The following is a 22,215-nucleotide window of genomic DNA, read 5'->3' as shown; positions in this document are numbered from 1 at the left end:
TAAATTACTCTAATGTAAATGGGAGGGTGGTAGAAAACAGAAAGACCGACCAACAGACCAACCCTCAGTTCTCATAGAGGTTCTTAGAGGGGGTGGAATGAGGGAGGGACAGACATGAGACATCAGTGGATTTGTAAGATTCTATTTCTTAAGCTCTAAGTAGTGGATACAAAGGTATTTGTTTTTGTAATCTACATTTCTGTATACCTGAAATTTTTAGTATTTTAAAAAAAATAGACTCACCGATCAACTACAAAAAAATAAAAATAAAAATAAATAAAGAAGGGGGAGATGGGTTAGCCTGGTGATGGGTATTAAAGAGGGCACGTACTGAATGGAGCACTGGGTGTTATACGCACACAATGAATCATGGGACACTACATCAAAAACTAATGGTGTAATGTATGGTGATTAACATAATAAAAAAAAGAGGCTGAGATTGGCTAAATAAATAAATAAATAAATAAGAGTTAATACCTATTCTTCTCATACTATTTCAAAAAATAAAGGGAAATGTCCAAATTCATTCTATGAGGCCACTAGCACTCTCATACCAAAACCAGATAAAGAAACCACAAAAAAACAGAACTATAGGCCAATATCTCTGATGAACATAGATGCAAAATTCCTCAATGAAATACTAGCAAGCAGAATCCAACAATACATTGAAAAAATCATCCTCCACTATCAAGCAGGATTTATTCCTGGGATGCAAGGCTGGTTCAATATTATACAAGTCAATCAACGTGATATATCACATCAATAAGCAAAAGATAAAAACCATATGATCATTTCAATAGACGCAAAAATAAAAAGCATTTGACAGAGTACAACATCCATTCATGATAAAAACCCTCAACAAAGTAGATCTAGGGGGAGCATACCTCAACATCATAAAGGCCATATATGAAAAACCCACAGTGAACATCGTACTCGATGGAGAAAATCTCTCAGGAACAGGACAGGGATGTCCACTCTCACTGCTTCTATTCAACATAGTACTGGAAATCTTGCTACAGCAATCAGACAACAAAAAGAAATAAAAGGTAATGTGCCCTTTTCACTGTTCTTAGAACACAATGAAATATTTCCTTCCTCAGTTTCTCTTTATATGTTCTTCTTATGCCTGGAATGCTTTTCATCAATTCTCCAGTTGGATAAATCTTTCTGGTCAGTTTAAACACCATCCTATCAGATAGGCCTCCTCAAACCATCTACTTTAAAGAATTTTCTCCATATGATACTCCATTATTTCTGTCTTGCATAGCACATGTGTACTTACTTTTATTCAGGTATCTACTTGCTTATTGCTTTTTTCTAAATATAAAAAGCTTCATAAAGACAAGGACCCTGCCTGTCATGTTCACAGTTCTATCTCCATGCCTGGCACAAAATTGGTGCTCAATAAATATTTGTTGTCTGAATGAAAAAGGCATGGTGAAGAGTTCTTCCCAGTCACCATCTTGTTTTCTAACCACCTTGACTCACACCTACACAGTGGGCGAGAAGACATTTCCCCAAGTCAGGCATCAAAGAAAACCTTAAGATACTTATTCACTGCCACATTGCTCCATTTCATGACTCAGCTTCCTTTAAATGGTCACAGACAACTGAGTCCAAACTGGTTCAGCACCCTTAAGATTTCTCTCACCACCTTCTGATGTGGCATCAGGCTCTTCTTTGAAAGTCTCTGGAATGTCAATCCACAATCAACCTATAATCTTCCAGCTAAGCTAGCTTCTTTTGATCTGTGGTACCTAGCTTCTACCCAGTTGCCACATACTAAGTTTCTACTGCTCAGACCAGTATCTTTACTGCCTTCCGTTTGTGTGAGCTCTCAAATTCAGCATTACCCAAGGATATCAAATTCCTGATCTTTCTCAGCTCCTCATTCTACAAATTTGTGTCAAGCCTGACTCCAGGCCCACACTCAGCCAGAACTCCCAGAATCCCTGCCCGGGTCCGGCAAGCAAGCATCAGCCTGAATCTGAACAATGTAAGAAGTTCAGACAACTGATTGCTCATTTTTCTATGGCCTCTTGTTCTCTAGAGATCTCATTATCATTTGAACTCCCATATACAAGGTTTCAGATGCTGAAATTCTTTGAGTTTATCTTTCTTCCATTGGTTTTAGTTGGGCACAACTGCTGATCTTAATCAGGTGCAGAATATGTAGTAACACTTTATTGAATGGTCTACACCTTCAACCCTAATTCTGCACTGCAAAATGGAATCTGCCAGTAGATCTAGGTTCAAGCCAAATTCTAAATTTATCCTGTTTCCTGATCCATGAAGTAATAATACAGGCTTAGATGTTCTCAAAAACCTTCCTAAATTTTTAAAAGTGCAATACACAATATCAAGTCACATGTGGCTTTCCTTAGGTTTTTTTTGTTGTTGTTGTTGTTTTTTAATCTCTGATCCTTCAGGTATTCTGAAAACAGATGCCCATTCCTTCAGCAACTCGCATGAGATCCAAAGTCCCAATTCTCCCCTTTGTATGTGTTTCCTTGATCCAACAGCCTCCAAGCTCTGCTGGGATCCTTCCTTCTTCTTCTTTCCTCAAAGATGCCTTAGAAGCAGCTTCCCCAAATGTGAATGGTTCCACACCCTGAGACTAGTACTAACCTCCAGAGGTCTTTGTACAAATCACCTTTGCCATGATAGCTCCTGCTCACTGGGTACAGCTCAACTTTTAATCAACAGAGACAGAGAAGACCGAAAGGTTTCTCTATTAACATCCAAGGCCAGAAAGAAAGAAGAGGAAAAATAAATAAGAAAACTAAACTGTTTTAACCTGAAGGCCAAAATATAGATACTATGCCTCTTTTTAACTCGTTATTGGAAGATATTTCAAAACACACTCTTAAAAGCAGTTTACATAAAATGTTCTCCACTGTCTTTACTTTCATGCTCAATAACCCAGAATTCTTAATGCAAGTTTTGGACTCTCAGAATTAAAGCTGGAGTCACGCTTGGGAATTGTTAAATACTTGTTAAATTAAAAAAAAAGCAAATCATAAAAGAACAGTCTATATATATTACATTCTGTTTCTAACATTACCTGAGCCTCTCCCATTGCTCTCTGTTATATTTGTGGGCATACAAGGAATCAAAAGAAGAAACTATATTGTCTTTACTAGTAAGCAAAATATCTTTTTTATAATGTTTTATTTAATACTGTTGAATACACACACACACACACACACTCACACAAGAAAACCTTCTAAGGAAAATTTCCACCTAATAAATATCACAACACATTCAAACAAAATCTGCTTTCATTAAAAATACGGTAATTCTACTCATGTTTCACATAACCTCAGGAAACTTTTCAAATTTGTGAGACTAATGAAAGGTTACCTTTCCTCAGCCTGAACCCCATTTCTCCACATTCTCTTAAAACAACTTGTGTCATAAAATACTTTTTTCTAATCTTCTTTCTTATTAAATCCTTACTGATATTTTTCTGTAGAAAAACCAAGAGATATAGTTCAGAGTCTGTGGTTAAAGAAGCCCACTTGTGCGTTCCTATCAGAGGTTTTAAACTAAGAGGATTTCATCAAAGTCTATCATGAAAGAGTCTCTCAGTTATGCAACATACCAAGAGAAATAAAGTGTCTCAAAGTTATCTCCTCCTGAGTACCAGTCCCTTCTGCTTCCTACCACACACATTTTAGCTATACTGTCATCTGCTTAAATTCATTATTAATTATTTTACTTTTGGGGGGGTTGTTAATTGTTGTTAATCTGGCTTCAAGACAGGTTAAAGTCATGCAAATAAATGAACATCTTAAGGCAGGGAATCCATTTCACAAGCCTGCTTGATTTTCATAACTTATCCAGTAATTTTTAATAAAATGACAGTTAAAGGACAGGTTAGAAAGAACCAAGTAACTTTGGTAAAATTAAAAACCGTTCCTTTAGTAGGGTATTAAGTACATATGAGAAATGTGATTTTCTTAGTATTAGATCTCTATAGTTTTATGTAGAGATACAGACGAATGCATACATTATAGATCAAGCTTTGTACAACAACCACTTTGCATTAGGATAAAAGAATTAAGAACATCATTATTTTATTTTATTGAATATATCAAACTATTTCATACATTAAATATCAACTGCTTTGCCCTGAAAAAGAAGCAGGTATCATGTATCATGTATCCCAAATGTTAAGGAAAAATAAGAGAGAAAGCTATCAGTAAAAATGAAGGATTAAAATGGCAAAAAACAGTAACAAATATTTTTTTAAATCTTGATTTACTGAAACTATTATCATTTTCATTTCTGATTCTCTTATAAGCAGAACCTACAATATGCCACACGTGTTTTTGCATTGCCCACATATCTTCCCCCAAACTCAGTTCTAGATCTCTTTCCTCCTTCCGTAGCTATGCTTCATCCAGTTCTATGGCATTCACTTGCTTCCATGGCTTAAATTACCACAGTATCATCCCACATCATATTTCATATCCCTCTGTGGTCACATTTGTGGCCACCTGTCCCAGATGATATAGCAACAGATGGAGGAGAGCCACCCTACATCACCAGGACACTTCTGCTTGGAATTCATGCCAACATATCAAAAAGCAATCCTGTTGTCTTCTATCCCAAAGACTCTAGCCTTTTCTCAATTTTCCTGCACAGACATAGAAATCATCATTTTTATGTCTACCCAGTTTGGATTCTTGAAAATAACTTTTCATCTACCTATCCCTCTTGTCTACAGATCAGTTTCCCAGATTAGAGTTTCAGCAGTGTGATTGTTCTCAACCCACTTCTTCCTTTTCAGTACTTAGCCAACATCATAGTCCTTTTTATATTCAACCTAAATTATCTAAACTGCTACTTTCTGAGCCCTCACCCCTGACTCCCAAAGGACCGCCATCAATGGATTAGGAATTTATCAAAAGACGTTAAAGCCACATACATGATTGTTCTCGAAGAGGGATGTTTTCTTCCTGAGTTTCTGTCAGGTTCCTGAGCTTTCTCTTCCTGTGATTATACCAGTAACCAACTGTTTCCTCTTCCGGAATATCCAGAAAAATTGCATTTTCCAAACTCCCTTGCATTTGGGTTGAGGCCATTTGGTTGGTTGGAATGGGAATGGGAATTACATAGTCATCTTGCCTGCCTGATGCTTAAAACACCCCACTTCATATCCCTCTGTGATCACATTTGTGGCCACCTGTCCCAGAAGATATAGCAACAGATGGAGGAGAGCCACCCTACCTCCATTAGACTGTAGTAGAATGAAGAAATGAAGTTATATAATGTTCAACTCCTGAAACTCAAGGGTTTCTTGTTACAGCAAGTGGCACTGGTACATACCATTTCATTCTACCTCCCAATACACAGGCCCTTTGGTGAGATGACCAAAGACTTTGGAAACACAAAGTGAGTAACTTCCTTAATCTATACTTGTTCTGAATGAGGGACAAAAACTGGAGAAAAAAGCAGGCCATCAAAATGGATCCACAACAAGAAATTATAGGGGTATGTCATACAGTCAGCACACTGCAAAGCAACACATGAGACATTCTGCTCAACTGAATTGTTGATAAGAAGACTTAGTTTCAATTACTTCCTGTCCAAACCTGTTGATTCTTCATTAATAACAGGACTGGCTGCAGGCATCCCGTAAACATTTACCATTTCTGTCCTACAAGGACCAAGAAACTCCCAGAACCCCTCCCACCTTACAACTGAGATAAAATATCCAAACTCTATCCCTTCATAGCCTACCTTGTTTTCGACTCTCTTCTAATTCCCTCCAGACTATCTCATTGGTTTGGACTCTTTGCCTGGCTCTGGATTTCAGCTTCTTCCAGAAACTGCCCTTTAGGTCTTCTTGGGTTCCAGATTCTGCAGCGTGTATGATAGCCCAGAGCTTGCTGGAGAGCCAGCCCAGGATCTGGGAACTCCAAGCCGGCCCTCGAGGCCCAGGGTACAACAGCTCCTACTTGTTAGTTCTGAAGTATGTCAGTCTCACTCGGGACCTTAACCCTGCCCACATGTCTGTAAAAAAATAAATAAATAAATATGATTGAAATTTCTGTTTTCTACCAGGAACTTGGCAAAAAAAGAAATGAAAGGAAGGGAGGGAAGAAGGAAAGAAGGAAAAGAGGAAGGAAGGAGGGAAGGAAGGAAGGAAGGAAGGAAGGAAGGAAGGAAGGAAGGAAGGAAGGAAGGAAGGAAGGAAGGAAGGGGAAAAAGAAACAGCAGAAGCATTATGGTCTTTGTAGATTTGGCCATTATAAATCTGGAGACGTGTGTGTTTCAATCAGAACACCCCATTCAAGAAGAAACAGCACAACAGCCAAAGTGACTAAATTAAAGTAGTTTGAAGCCACTTGCAATCCACCACAACACCAGATGCAAATCTTAGCAAATCTTAGTGGGTACAGATGTGGAATATTTGGCATAGGCTCTTCCCCTGTCCCTGGGAATTCAGCTGCCAATGACATTCTCTATGTTAAAAATAATAATACAAATAAAAAATAAACACCTTGCTATGCTGTTTCCATTTCCATTTCAAAAGAACTAATTGTCCCTACAAGGGGTTATTCCCAACACACCGCTCTCTTGTTTCTTGAATCAAACCCAACAGCATGCAAGGTTGGGAAAACCCACAACTCTAAGCAGGCACGAACACTACCTCTACCTTTGGCCTTTCAGAAGCTCTGAAAGCCCTTTTCCCAGCAGAGGTTTCTTTGCAATTGACACCACAGATGGGCCTAAGTATGTTCTTTGCCCTGAAAAACAAAGAAGGGTTTTCATTTTTAGAAATACGGTGTGCTCCACATAGAAGAGAGAAGAATCGGTTTTTGGTTTTTTGTCTTTTGTTTTTTTACTTCAAAGCACATTGTCTCTCTGCCAAGCAAAGGACAATGAACCATTTCCAATGACTATTTGCAAGGTACAGGGTTAAAGTGGTTTTTTGCATGTAGTTAAAACCAGGCAATGAGTCAGTGAAAAAAAATTTCCCATGAAATGGTTTTTAGATGTACTTGCTCATTGTTCGTACAAGCATTTATCTTAAAAGGATATGTTCATCTGTTCCAGTCACTAACATTTATACCTATCCAAGCCACAATTAACTCCTACTGAAAATTTTGCTTTCATGATTATTATGGAACTTAATCATGTTTATAGACAAAGCCAGTTTAGTTATTTGAACCAGGCATCTCTTGCAAAACAGTCTACATCATTGTAGATAGACCACAAAACACCTTCTAGACAAATGCTCCCCACAATCTGTCACCAAAGCAATGTGACATCAATGTTCCATGGATGAAGGGGAGGGGTAGAGGTACTTCCCAAATATTATTGTTACCTTCAAGGGAACACTGACATGCGTGTGTGTGTTTGTGTGCGTGTGAATATTACATCCCAGTATTAACCTATAGCCAAAATATACCAGAAGTATTTGCATGAAAATGTGTGATCTTTGTGGATTCAGCTCTTATAAATCTGCACACCAATGTGGTTCAATCAGAACACTCCATTCAAAGAAAAATAGCACAACTGTCAAAGTTGTTACAAAGTACTTAAAGCCCCTTGTAATCCACCCAAGCACCAATATTCCTCTGCCTTTCTCTATGCTTTTCCCTCACCTGCATCTGCTACCAAGAGGTTTTCAAGTGGCCCAAATCTTTCTCTCTCACATAGCCTCTGTGGCTTCTACAGGTGTCACGAATGTAGATTGGCCTAAATTTCTCTCAGCCAACAATAATCTCCCCTCTCTTTGTGAGTACTGAGAGAAGCTGGAAAATTGAGGAGTACATTTTTACTCTAATCAACTTTCTATCATGAGGAACAGAAACTCAAACTAGCTTGAGAAAAATGGGGGAGGGTGTTAGTGCAAGGACACAATAGGCATTCTTTGAGCATCCAACATCAGAAAATAAGACATAGCAAGGCCTCTCTGGAAATTGTAAATTCAAAAAATGAGTCTTCCCTCTCTGTTTCTCAGGGGCCTATCTCTATCTCTGTTTATGTGCCCTGTCCTCTTTGATTCTCTTCCTAATATTCTCTGTTTCCTCATCCTACACATGACCTGTACTGGGGACCTCAGTCTCTGTTCTGTTACATTGGGTCTCCTAGTCAAATCTCCTTCTGTGTGGCTTAGTTCAACATCCCAACAGAAACTATCTGATTAGATACGAGTAAAACAATGAATTCCCTAGCCTTGGCTTAGAGATTCTTCTCTGGCCCAATCAGCCATAGCTAGGAGACAAGGTTCCATGGGACATAATACTTCCACATGCAAAGAATATAGCCTAATCTTCAGCCACACCTTTGGAATTCTGGAATCCTAGTGAGAGCCAGAAGTATAATCCTGATATTCGACATTAGTTTTCGATGTGCTCTGATGAATCAGCTCATTCACCGTTCATTCCAATGTCCTTCTTCTACAGCAAACAGCTAAAAGTTATATTCCTCAGACCCCCTTGAAGAGAGGTTTTGGATATAAACTAGTTTCCACTAAGTTAGAAGCACTCTCATGAACTTTTAAAAGGTGAGCATGAGGTGGAGGTCTTCCTTCTGCTTTGGATTTGCTGTTGCAAATATGGCCATGGAAATATTAGGGTTTATTTACTGTGGCAGAATTTGGTGCCCATCCCTAGCCTTGTGTGAGTGGGGGTAGAAGAAGTCAGGAAGCTGGCCCTAAATCACAGCCAAGGCAATGTGTTCCTGAGGACAAAGTTCTAGTGGCAGCCTTCTGATTCCCCATATTCCTGGCAAAAGGAGCAAGTTCCCTGAAAGCCAGTCTAGTACACTTGTGGTGGAGGTCATTCTCAAAGACCCGGCCCACATCTGAAACCTATAGCATTTCTAAAGATTTTTCAAGCACTAGATCCTTACACTAAACCTCTTTCTGCTAAAAATAGCTACAGCAGTTTCTATTCCTACAACTGAAAGAATCACGGGGCCTAGATCAATAAGATTCAATGAACCAGTCAAAACCAGAGGAGAGAGAAAGATGAACAGCCACAGATTGTCTCACAGGGATTGGAAGATTATGCTGAGGTAACGGAGGGGCTTAGTTTCTCCATTCTGGTTGACTAAATGTAGAGGATATCTTTGGATACAACCACATAAAGTATTATACAAGTATCCTTTTAAAAAAAAAAAAAAAAAACAGAGCTCGAAGGTAGTTAAAATTGTAAAAATAATATTCAGGAACTACTTACTGCAAGACAGGAAAATACACCCTAGTATAAAATTGGCCTCAATTCCAAACATAACAAAGAAGATAAATTCTTCTAGCCAAGAAGCAGGGTGGGGTGTCAGTGGAGAGAAAATTACTAAGAGGAAATATTAGGAATGAGGGCGACCCTGGTTAAATAGACTTCATAGAATTCTTGGTAAAGGCAGACCAGAGTGATCAATGTCACCTGAGGAATTATGCAGGATGAGGAATTTGATCAGATAATCAGATATTGTGGTCAGATATCAAGGGTGGAGGATTCTCTCTAAACTCACTTAGCAGGATTTTTGCTAAAATTGGCTGATACAAAGATGGACACAGATATCCAAAGGTTAAGGTCTAATTGACAAGAGGGTTCAGAGGAACCAAACTAAAGTTTGGTCAAAAAGAGACTTTGCTGCCTCTACACCTGCCCAAGAGATAGGAATTGGGTTTCTTATGGTGGGGACTCTAAGGAAATGAAAAATTAAGACTAGTCTCTTGGTAATAAAATAAAATGTCACACTTGGAGACCTGTAAGAAACTAACCAAGAAAATAAAATTGACACTGATGGGGAAAATAATCACCTTCTTTGCACCAGCAAGATGACCACCATGTTGAGAACAAGTTTAGCAACCACAGAAACCACAGTAACAGATTAAAAACTGGACCAGTAAATGGAGACTAGCCAGGGTAACTGCAGCAGGTGAGCTTTAGTAGAGGTAAGATGATGAAATGCTCAGAATAAGTAGACAAACATCCACTCTTTCATCAATTGGTGGTAGAGCCCAGCCCTCTTAGCCTGAGCTTCAGGGTCATTCTTACTGAAATCAATATGTGGCCATATTTCTGACCTTAACTTGCCTAAAGTAACACCAATATAGAGGAAGACTCAAATACTTTCTTATTGGGATTCTAGCATGATGTCAGAAGTAAAGGTACACACATATGTGGACTTGAAAACTAGGAAGAACATGCATCAACACACACATATTTAGAATTAAGAGAAGAAGACAAGGACTTAGAGACTGATATAAACAAAAGGAAAGATCAATTTCAAAAAGAAAAAGCATGACAATGGCAACAGTGAAAGGAATTTATTGAATATTTATTGAGTGCCTACATGTCCCAGGCATTGTCCTAAGCTCTGGGGATATTGCAATGAATAAGAACACAGGAGAAAAGGTGATGAGACTTAAGAGACTCTTTAGGTAGGTTAGGGTAAGATCAAGGAAGCAATTTTGACACTGTCCTTTAAAAAACAAGGAGACATAGAATTTTTATTCTTTAATTTCAAAAAGATAATTCTGGTCCATGTCAGAAATGGATTACAAAGAGAGAACACTTGCAGCAGGTGAAAAAGTTAAGGGGGTATTGCAATGGTCCAAGCAAAATTCATTATCATCATCACTCCATCTTGGATAATTACTTTCTGATTGCTTTCATCACTTTCTATCTTGGATAATTAGATAGTATTAATCATGTAAATAAATGCAGAATAGAAGTGTTTTCTGTTTTGTTTTGGGTGTGAAAGGGAATTCAGAGTACTACTTGTGTTCTATTGAATTTAAAGTACCTATATCATAAGTTGAGGTTAGTTCAACAAGTTGATAATTATAGCTTGAGAATTATGCTTTCCTATTTTTGTTTTTTTTTTAATTTTTTTTTTAAAGATTCTATCCATTTATTTGAGAGAGAGAATGAGATAGAGCGAGCATGAGAGGGGGGAGGGTCAGAGGGAGAAGCAGACTCCCTGCTGAGCAGGGACCCCAATGCGGGACTCGATCCCAGGACTCCAGGATCATGACCTGAGCTGAAGGCAGTCGCTTAACCAACTAACCCACCCAGGCGCCCAAGAATTATGCTTTCCTGTTGAGCTAAATGGAAATACCTGCCAGACCATGAGAAATCAAATTATTAGTTTCTCCAGAGCACATACCACTGAGGGCTAAGAGCTTCCCCTGATTTTAGATACTCTTCCAACTTCCCTAACCCTGTCTTCTCCTGCGAAGAGTTTCAGCTAAGGATGAATTTCCTGCAACTGTCACAAGGAGTTTTCATAATCTTGGAGGAGAGTGACAGGTCACTGATTCCTGAGTTAGGGAAACTTCCAAACAGCCTTTTAAATCAAGTCCAAGTAAACCAGATGTCTGTGTCCAAAGGTAGTCAATATAAAATCAGGATCTAGTACAAAGTCCAATGAACTGATGTCTAAAATGAGTTTGAAATAGCCATAATACTTTACAGAAGTTTAAGTAAACACTCTGGACCAGGCATACTACTTTACTTACCTTCCCTGACACCCTCCTCCACCTTGCCAAGTCTACCAGCAGTATTATGTCCTAATGCACATGCCACATGATCCCTGCCCCTCTGACCATAGCTTATTGGACCAGAAGTAAATTCCTGAACCAAACTGGGCTATTAGATTCTCTCTCTTGGGAATTATTTAATTAGGGCAATTCGCTCTAAAAGTTTATAAAAATCTAAGGGCTGGGGCCATCATTTTGAGGTGGTCTGTTGTAAAGAACCATATGCAAGCAGATGAATGACAGAGAACCTGGACTTCCATCAGATAAAAACCAAGCAGATCTATAGCACTGATGATAGACCATATGCCAAAGAACAAGAGAGATTGAAGCAGTAGTTGTCTGACATTGTTCCAGTTCCTGAGAGCTTCCCAATGACCCAGAGATGAGAAGTATTAATGGTGGATGCTCCTAGCTATCCCCTCTTATCTCCCCAGTTTCTTCTGATTATCTTCCCTTCTCTGTACTTCAAGGAAGTTTATCTCTTTGCTAACTAGTTTTCCTTTCAATTGAAAATATAGGTGAAATTCTGACAAGATGGGAGGAAACTGGGAAGAATTCTTGCTTGAATCAGAAAGAAAAAAAAACCCGGAGAACATGGACCAAGATAGAAAAAAACTGTGGAAGCACCAGGTGTCAGGAAGTGTTCTAGAGATAGTTTGTTGAAGTGAAAGAGTCTGAAGAAGGCTGAGGGTCAAGAAAAATAGAAAAAGGATTTGTGAAAATGTTCTTATAGTTTACAAATAAGACTATTTTAAATCAACTTCAAAAGATCCAAGGAAATAATTTCTTATTTAATATATTTTGGATGCCAAACTATGTTGATGTATAGAAATGACTGGATACCAAGATGCAGCACCTCAGGGCCCTAGGTCGATATGGGTTCAACTGATATTAAATTTTCCACTTTTTAGGTGAAATTGAGTTTATGCCCATTTCTTGTTTCTGAACCCTCCTTTAATATCTTCTTTAAAATTCCAAGACTGAATCCTGAACTTATCTCATTTCCATGCAATCTCCCCACCTTTGCTGCAATACAAGGCTAGGTTTCCTTTGTTCTTACTTCAGCGAGGGAAACCCGACCTCTGAAGCTCTATTTGGAATGGAGAAATGTGGATTTGACTATCGTTTTCCTCAGCCTGACCTCCTTTTAATTTAGATGGAGTTTTAATATTTGTTGAAAATCAAAATAAATGGATAAATGTTAAATAGCAAAACAAGTATTAAAACGCCTGTCTCTGGCTTTTAATTCCCAGTTTTCTAACAGACTGGCCCCCCTCCCATTCTTCAATGTCCCCTAAATGTAATGATATTCACTGCTGTTTAAGTCTTTCTTCATTCAATAGATGGAGAAATTGTCATTGGTATGCAAACTGGTCTCAGGCAAGGAACATTACTCTTTAATCTCCTAATTTTAATTGGTATGCCATCATGCAGACTGGGGCTGCTAATGGCCTAGTTTGTAGATTAAGAAGACCAGCAGACCTGAACTGTGGTATGCCATTAGTTACAAATAAAAAGAGGAAAAACACCGAACAATGATAAAAGAGGCCATTCCAGATCAGAGAGAAGATGATTCTTCCTCATCTTTCCCAAGGTTCATGACCCTATTTCAAGGTCCATTTGTAACAGGATTCAGATTAATGCTTTCTGCTTGGTCAGATAATTTCAGAACAGTTGGTAAATTGAAATGATTTGCTGTATATATCCCAATGTTATTGGCGGGCCCAGGAAAGGTTGCCCAACGACCTGCTTCACAAGTGACATTATTTCAACTGATAGAGCTGTTTCTTTCACTAGGAGACAATATTGTAAATGAAAAGAATCACTATTTAAGGAAAGCATATTTTTCTCCAATGGAATTAACTATCATTATTACTTCTAGCGTCTTTTCACCCTCCAGTAAGTAAAGTCTAATACATGTTAATCTTTCATAAAGTTCACACATATATCTGTCACCAGTGAAGAAAAGTTCCAAATGAAAAAGGAAAATTTATATTTAGCTAGACAGATGATTGATAGAGACATAGAAACGTAGACACATAGATACATAAATAGATACGGATGAATGATAGATGATAGATAGATATAGATAGATGATAGATATACATAGATACATAGATAGATACATAGATACATAGAAATGTGGACACATAGATACAAAGATAGATACAGATGAATGATAAATGATAGATGATAGATAGATGATTGATAGATGATAGATGGTAGATAGATCGATCGATAGATGATAGCTAGATGAGAGACAGAGAGGGAGAGAGAGAAACTGAAATAGAACAGTCTAATTAAGGGGTTAGTCTCTTTACCTCCCAGAAAGAACAAATAAAAAGCACTGCCAAGGGAAAAAGAGTATACAAAAAAGAAAAGAAGGTTACATTACTCTGAAAACAAAATGAAGAAAATAAAATACAAATAGTCCACCCTTATCTGCAGGGGATATGTTCCAAAACCACCTCCTATGGTTGCCTGAACCCACAGAGAGTACTAAACCCAATACATACTATGTTTTTTCCTATACATACATATCTAAGATAAGTTAAATTTATAAGTTAGGCACAGTCAGTGATTAACAACCATAACTAATAATAAAATGGAACAATTATAATATGCTGTAATAAAAATCATGTGAATGTGGTCTCTCTCTCAAAATTTCTTATTGTACTATACTCACCCTTCTGATGATGATGATGTGAGAGGATAAAATGCCTATGTGATGGGATGAAGTGAGATGCATAATGCAGGCATTGAGACATAGGGTTAGGCTACGTCCTTCTGACAATATGTCAGGAGGCTCATCTGCTTCTAGACATCAGTTGACTATGGGTAACTGAAACCACAGAAAGCAAAACCACAGATAAGGGGACACTACTGTATAATATCTGTGAAGGGTTGAGCTGTGCCCTCTAGAAAAACATAATGAACCCTCAAAACCTATACATGTCACCTTATTTGTACATAGGATTTTTGTAGATGATCAAGTTATGGTGAGGTCATTAAGGAGGGTCCTGATCCAATATGATTGGTGTTCTTATAAGGAAGGGAAATTTGGGCAGAGAGATGGACACATACAACAGGAAGATGATGCACAGACACACGGGCAGAAGACAGCCACGTGACTGGAGTAATGCATCTACAAGCTAAAGGAACACCATGGATTGTCAGCAAACACCAGAAACTAGAAGAAGTAAGGGAAGATTCTCCCCTAGAGCCTTCAGAGACAGCATGGCATGCTGATACCTGATCTTGGACTTCTAGCCTCCAAAATATGAAACAATAAATGTCTGTTGTTTAAAGCCACCCAGTTTGTGACACTTTGTGACAAGAACCCTAGGGAACTAATATAACACCTACATTGATTCTGTACTCACCTCCCACTGCCATCATTCTAGCTTACCTGTGTTCTCTCCTCTTCAAAGGAATTTGGTTTCACAGAAGGTCATAGAGAAATAGCAGAAAATAACTAGTATTTCTTGAGATACTTAATAAACCATCTTACCTAATCCTTAAACAACCTTGAAGGCACATGTTATCACTAGAGCTCTGAGATGTTGAGAATCTTGCCCAAGGAAACCCAGCTGGAAAGCAGTAGAGCTGGAATTAAGTCAGTGCCCAAGCATGCTACTGTACAAAAATTCTACTGTATCACATTCCCTCGAACAATTTTTGGTTAGTGATAGAAACTTAGGAGTTGCCAGGTTATATGTGATATTGAAAGTCCTGAGACTGGATAGATCATCAAAGAAGTTAGTGTAGATGGAGAAAAAAGAGGACCAAGAACTGAGTCCTGGAACTGTCCAAAATATGGAAATCAAGAAGAAAAAAAGATGTTAAAGAGAGCCAGGCTAGGTCTTCCCAGGGAAGGATTGTGTCATGGAAGCCAAGAGAAGCAAGAGTTTCCAGGAGGAAGAAGTGAACTTGCATGACAAAAGCTGATAAGTTAAGTAAGACAAGAACTGAAAATCGACGGTCGGATCTAGCAACAGTGAGGTCATTGGTTATCTTGATAAGACCTAATTGGATGAATTGGTTGGAGCAAGAGTCTGACCAGAGAGACTTTAGGGAAAAATGGGAAAAGAGAAGAAGGAGATGTTGAGAATAGATAAATCTTGAAAGAGCTTTGTTGTCAAGAAAGGAGACTGGGAAAACAAGAAGGAAGGAAGAAGGAATGAGTGTCATACCAAGGTTATGTTATTGTCAAAGGAAAGTGAGTAGCAGTGTCATGGGCCAATCCCATGTCTGAGAGCTCAGACAATGTATACTTTCCCCACATTCTCTTTCCTCTTTCTCTTCCCTGGAACCCAGAACGCAGCAGTTAATGGGGCTACGAGCGTGCAGAAGACAATGCTCAGCAGATGAAAAAGGAATGGCTTAGCAAGATCGCAGACCCTAAGTGATAACATAGAACAAGCTGCCCCTGAATGTGGACAATGAAAGGAAATCCATACCTATAGCCTCTAAGTTACTACTCTTGGGGCCTATTTGGGATAGAATTTTGCATCTCTCTCATAAATATGCTTTGCATCTCCCTAACAAGTCCCAAAAACTTTCCAAACCACTTCAATGCCTAGAAAATAATGTTGCACACAGAGCCCCTCACTGTCCAACCCCATCTTGCATCGTCCTGCATTCCCAACCCCATTTTGAATGACATCGAATGAGTTAATGTGCATGAAGACCAAACACAGGCCTACCACCTTAAAAATAAAAAAATGTTCAATTGATGCCAACCTGAAGGAGAAGCTGAGGCCCTAAAATGGCAAAACGGTGATGTCTTTTTTTACCTGTCTCTTTCAGTGAGTAAATGAGAACACAATTTCAAGATTAAATCTTTCCCCTAAACGGAAAGGAAGAAAAACTAATTCTGAACTGAGTTGAGGGGAGGGGGACAAGGTGGCAGGTACTTTGAACACATGGATTCTAAAAAAGTGACTTACACTTTTCTCCCTTTATCCTCAAGAGAATTTCATTACTGAACTATTTGTTCATTCTGGGAGCAGCCAGAATTACAGCAACTTTTTTTCACATCTGATTATGAACTAGGAGATTTACATGGATCCATGATTAAGAATATATTTCTATCTCCTTAACAACTAGAAAGTCTGCAGCTAGATGATGTTAGAGAAAACTAATAACATCTGACAATCATATTTCACAGTTTTCAAAATTCTTTTAAATACTTAGACTTGGTTTTGTATGTGTCTTCTTACCCCATCTACTAGAGATTATGCTCTATGTGAGTAGAAGTATGGTGTTTATTTCTGTGTCTCTATTTTCATGCCAATTTCTTGTTAAGTCCTAAGTAAATGTTCTATAAATTTCATTGAATTGGATCCTCATGGCAATCCTGGGAGAGGTGAGACAAGGAGTGGCATGACTACCAGACTGGGTAGGAGGCTAATGCTCCAAGAAGTAAAGGGACCTTCTCAGATGAGATCCCTTCTTGTACAATTCTTCTATAAGTTGCAATTTGCTTATTTGACCCTTGTTATTAGCTGTTGAGCTTCCTCCAGGAGAAAACTTTAAGCTAAAAATCAGAATATCAACACCTCATTTCCATTTATAAATCACAAATCTATGTCCTTGTTGTTGGACTTCTTTAAACTTCAGAGTATTACAGTGACTAATGATAACCCCATAAAATATCACATGCACTTGATTTTTTTTTAATGCATGCAATAGAGCACAGAGCAAAGGGTACATTCTCCCTTCATTTTCTATCTGAGCTCCGCAAGGTAGCAATTTGTTCTCAGGTTTTCTCTCTGTAGATTAGACCCCAGTCCCTGGGTTTCTCAGCCTCAGCAAAAATGTCCATAGCTTAGCATGGCATGAAAACAGTGAAATGCCTGACATCAAGGGACCATGATGACTTGTGGATAGAAGCAAGAGTGACTCCTCAAAAATTCAGCTTTGTGTAAAACCCCCATGATCTTTGTGTTATTCAAATAGGCAAATGTAATTATATAAAACACTTTTATGATTTCTGAGACCAAAAGATAGAAGTTTATTATTTCTGGGCACCAGGGTGGCTCAGTAGGTTAAGCATCGCTCTTCAGCTCAGGTCATGATCCCAGGGTCCTGGGATCGAGCCGTGTAATCATTGGGCTCCCGGCTCAGAAGGGGGTCTGCTTTTCCCTCTCCCTTGGCCCCTCTCCTTGTTGTATTCTCTCTCTCTCTCATAAATAAATAAATAAATAAATAAATAAATAAATAAATAAATAAATAAATAAAATCTTTTTTAAAAGATTTTTTAAAAATTATTATATTATATTATATTATTATTTCTTGCTCAAGTAAAGTTTTTCTGGAAGCTCCAATCAGCATTCCACCTGATCACTCAGAGATCCAGGCTTAAGATGGGTCTATTCTCGTGAACTCAGTGGCCTCTTGATTCAAACATCAGGGATGGAAGAGGAATGAAGGGACCTGGCCTTCATGTTCCAATAGCCAAAACTCAGGGACACAGCCAAGACCATTTGCTAAGGAGCCTGGGAAACACAATCTAGTACATGGTGTAGGTGGGGAGGATAATCTCTAATCCTATGATTGAATTCTTGCCAAATTGGCAGGGTAGAGACTACAGTTTTATTTAACTAGATTTGAAGGAATAAAGTAATATGACATTTCTCATACAACTTCTAATGTCATCCATATTTGCTACATGCTACTGCCTTTATTTTGTGACTTATCAACCCTGGATAGTACCTGTTAGCTCCTTGCCATGAAAGATAAAGAATTTGGTTCATTTACACTGCCTTCCACCTTCCCTCCTTGCCTCACTCCCCAAATTTTGTTGATTATATTATTATATTTATTTCTTTTATGACTTGAAATACAACAAGTAAATTCTGTTTCCTGGATCTTCAATCCTTGCTATAAAATATGAGAAAATTATTCTTTACTTACTTTCTTTTTCACCTGTCTTTTCTTTCTCTATACTTTATTTTTTTGTTTTTTGGTGTTATTTTTTTTTTTTGGTGTTATTTTAAATTGCCAAGCTTTATTACCTTGACATTATGTTCTGTAATTCTAATCTCAAGTGTAGCAGGCTTTGCCTATATATTAATGCATACACTGATAATCATAAAACAGCATTTTCATGATTATGCTTATGCAAGTATTATTCAGTGTAGAGTCAAATAATGTGGTTCCAAGCATGGAGCTGGAAGTGGAATCCTATGCTGCAAAAGCATTGTTTGTAAAGGGAAAATCTTCATAGTGTCTTACCTTAAAGCGGTGCTTCCCAAACCTGGACTTTCACACAAATCACCACAGGATCTTGTTTAAATGAAGTAGGTCTCAGGTGAGACACAAGATTGTGCCTTTCTGATAAGCTCCCAGGTGATGTTGATGGTGCTGGTCCATGGACTGCAATCTGGACATCAAGCCATAATGGACCAAACCTCTTTTTGTACTTTTTAAACTCTCATCATTTGTTCTAGATCATAGTGAACCTCTAGTGTTCTAAGACCCATTATTGTCTTCCTTTCTTGAATTTCCATCTCAACCACTCTTGAGGCTTCTATTTAGAAAATTCCATGTGATATCTGTGTTCCACTTTCAATTTCCTACAAAACAATGTTAATTACTTATTCAGGATTACTTTTTAAGACAGTAGCATGCTTTGGAACTTTTAGGTGAACGCTTTTTTTACTTTGCTAGTTCAGAACATTTACGATCAACTCACACCTGTCACTGAATTCATTCTTTGATTTCCCAGGCTAGGGCTCCAGAATTCAGATTCCAACCTAGTTCCGATTAAACTTGGTTCAAATGAGTGGCCAGAAAGTTTTTGAAACACTTGCAATGACCGAGTCAATTGCCTCTAAATCACCATCTCCACCAAAATAGATCAAGTCAAGGCTTCATCTCAATTAAACAGTTTCCTCCTTGAAATTTGGGAATTGGACCTGGCCTATTGACAGTATGATCCACACCGTTCCCAGGACTATATCTCAGAGAAATTGTTATAAAATTGTTTTCTTCATCCCTGTGACACTAACAAATGGCGCAGGGGAGAAAGCATCATCTACTCATTTTAAAAAGTCCCTCTGAAAAGGTCTCTAATTCATTCTCATGTCACAAACTAACATAAAAAGAAAAGTGATAAATAAATCCATTCTACTGAGAAAACATTGCTATGAGAAAAAAGAAAGGCATGCAGTTCTTCCATTTTTAAATAATCCTAAAATAATGCTAGGGTACACCCTGGATTCCACATCTTGAGATATGACTAGTCATTTTTTTCTTTATTCCACAAACCCTGATTTCACAAAAGCAATTATAAGAAAATGTGTAATAAAACAGCAGGTAATGCCAAATGGAATTCAGAAAACTGTCTAAGGGGAGAAAAAAGAGATTCACTCATTGCTAAGCATCTCTAAACACTGTACTTTAGGAAGAGTAGTGAATATTAATTTTAAATATTTAGAAACCACAGGGTGTGTGGAATACAGATCACCCCCCACCCTCCATTTTACAGTTTGGGAAAACTGAGTCAGCAATCCTCAATTACCCTACACTTCTGCAGGATTTAACCCCAGAGGGGCACTCAGAGCACAATTTGATTTAGAAGTGTAATTAGGAACTCTTCTTCTACGTAGCTGAGTCACCTGGTGTCTTGTTGCACACTTCTGCTAAAATTAAATGCATTAATTTTTTAAATTGACTCAGGGAGAATCCCATCTGCAGTTTAATCAAGGTAAATTATATTATTAAGTGTCAGAAGGTCCAAGACACAGAATAAAACAAAATAAAATAAATATGTATAAAAGACTAATGATGCCCTAGGCAAAGGACTAGGGAACTGCGGGTCAAATTACTCCTGAAGCTATTACCAATACTAGAATATAAAGGTTGAAGGAGAGGCTGCAAATATTTCTTTTTTTTTTTTCCTAGTAGATAACTTTCTCTGGTGAGAAAGAAAGCATACTAAAAATAGTACTGCTGGTTGGCGATTTGATGAAATCCTGATATAAGTATTTCACATTTTAAGCTACATTTTAAAAGTCTAGTAAGGATCAGTTTTTTGTTTGTTTATTTGTTTTTTGCTTTCTGTCATAAAGACTGTTTTATTTAATATTATTTTTTTATTCTTTTTTTTATTTTATTATGTTAGTCACCATACATTATTAGTTTCTGATATAGTGTTCCAGGATTCGTTGTTTGCGTATAACACCCAGTGCTCCATGCAATATGTGCCCTCCTTAATACCCATCACCAGGCTAACCCATCACCAGGCTCACCCATCCCCCTACTGCCCTCCCCTCTAAAACCCTCAGTTTGTTTCTCAGAGTCCATATTCTTTCATGGTTAGTCGCCCCCCCCCCCCCAGAATTCCCCCTCTTCATTTTTCCCTTCCTATTATCTTCTTCTTTTTTTTTTTTTTTAACATATAATGTATTATTTGTATCAGAGGTACAGGTCTGTGATTCCTCAGTCTTACACAATTCACAGCACTCACCATAGCACATACCCTCCCCAGTGTCCATCACCCAGCCATCCCATTCTACCCACCCCCCACCACTCCAGCAGCCCTCAGTTTGTTTCCTGAGACTAAGAGTCTCTTATGGTTTGTCTCCTTTCTGGTTTCATCTTGTTTCATTTTTTTTTCTCCCTTCCCCTATGCTCCTCTGTCTTGTTTCTTAAATTCCTCATATGACACTTGTCTTTCTCTGATTGACTTATTTCACTTAGCATAATACCATCTAGTTCTATCCACGTCATTGCAAATGGCAAGATTTCATTCCTTTTGATGGCTGCATAATATTTCATTGTGTGTGTATACCACATCTTTTTATCCATTCATCTGTTGATAGACATCTTGGCTCTTTCCATAGTTTGGCTATTGTGGACATTGATGCTATAAACATTGGGGTGCACATCCCCCTTCAGATCTCTACATTTGTATCTTTGGGGTAAATACCCAGTAGTGCAGTTGCTGGATTAGACGGAAGCTCTATTTTCAACTTTTTGAGGCACCTCCATACTGTTTTCCAGAGTGGCTGCACCAGCTTGCATTCCCACCAACAGTGTAGGAGGGTTCCCCTTTCTCCGCATCCTCGCCAACATCTGTTGCTTCCTGACTTGTTAATTTTAGCCATTCTGACTGGTGTGAGGTGCTATCTCATTGAGGTTTTGATTTGGATTTCCCTGATGCCGAGTGATGTTGAACAGTTTTTCATGGATCTGTTAGCCATTTAAATGTCTTCTTTGCAGAAATGTCTGTTCATGTCTTTGCCTATTTCTTGATTGGATTATTTGTTCTATGGGTATTGAGTCAGTTAAGTTCTTTATAGATTTTGGATACTAGCCCTTTATCTGATGTTGTTTGCAAATATCTTCTCCCATTCTGTCGGTTGTCTTTTGGTTTTGTTGACTATTTCCTTTGCAGTGCAAAAGCTTTCTATCTTGATGAAGTCCCAATAGTTCATATTTGCCCTTGATTCCCTTGCCTTTGGCATAGTGTCTAGAAAGAAGTTGCTGCGGCTGAGGTCGAAGAGGTTCCTGCCTGTGTTTTCCTCTAGGATTTTGATGGATTCCTGTCTCACATTTAGTTCTTTCACCATTTTGAGTCTATTTTTGTGTGTGGTATAAGGAAATGGTCCAGTTTCATTCTTCTGCATGTGGCTGTCCAGTTTTCCCAACACCATCTGTTGAAGAGACTGTCTTTTTTCCATTGGACATTCTTTCCT

Source organism: Mirounga angustirostris, unplaced genomic scaffold, assembly GCF_029215605.1.
Source record: "Mirounga angustirostris isolate CCGP_5_RB_7025 unplaced genomic scaffold, mMirAng1.0.hap1 SCAF_2, whole genome shotgun sequence".
NCBI classification, from domain to species: Eukaryota; Metazoa; Chordata; class Mammalia; order Carnivora; family Phocidae; genus Mirounga; species Mirounga angustirostris.
Note: the sequence above shows the minus strand (reverse complement) of the source record.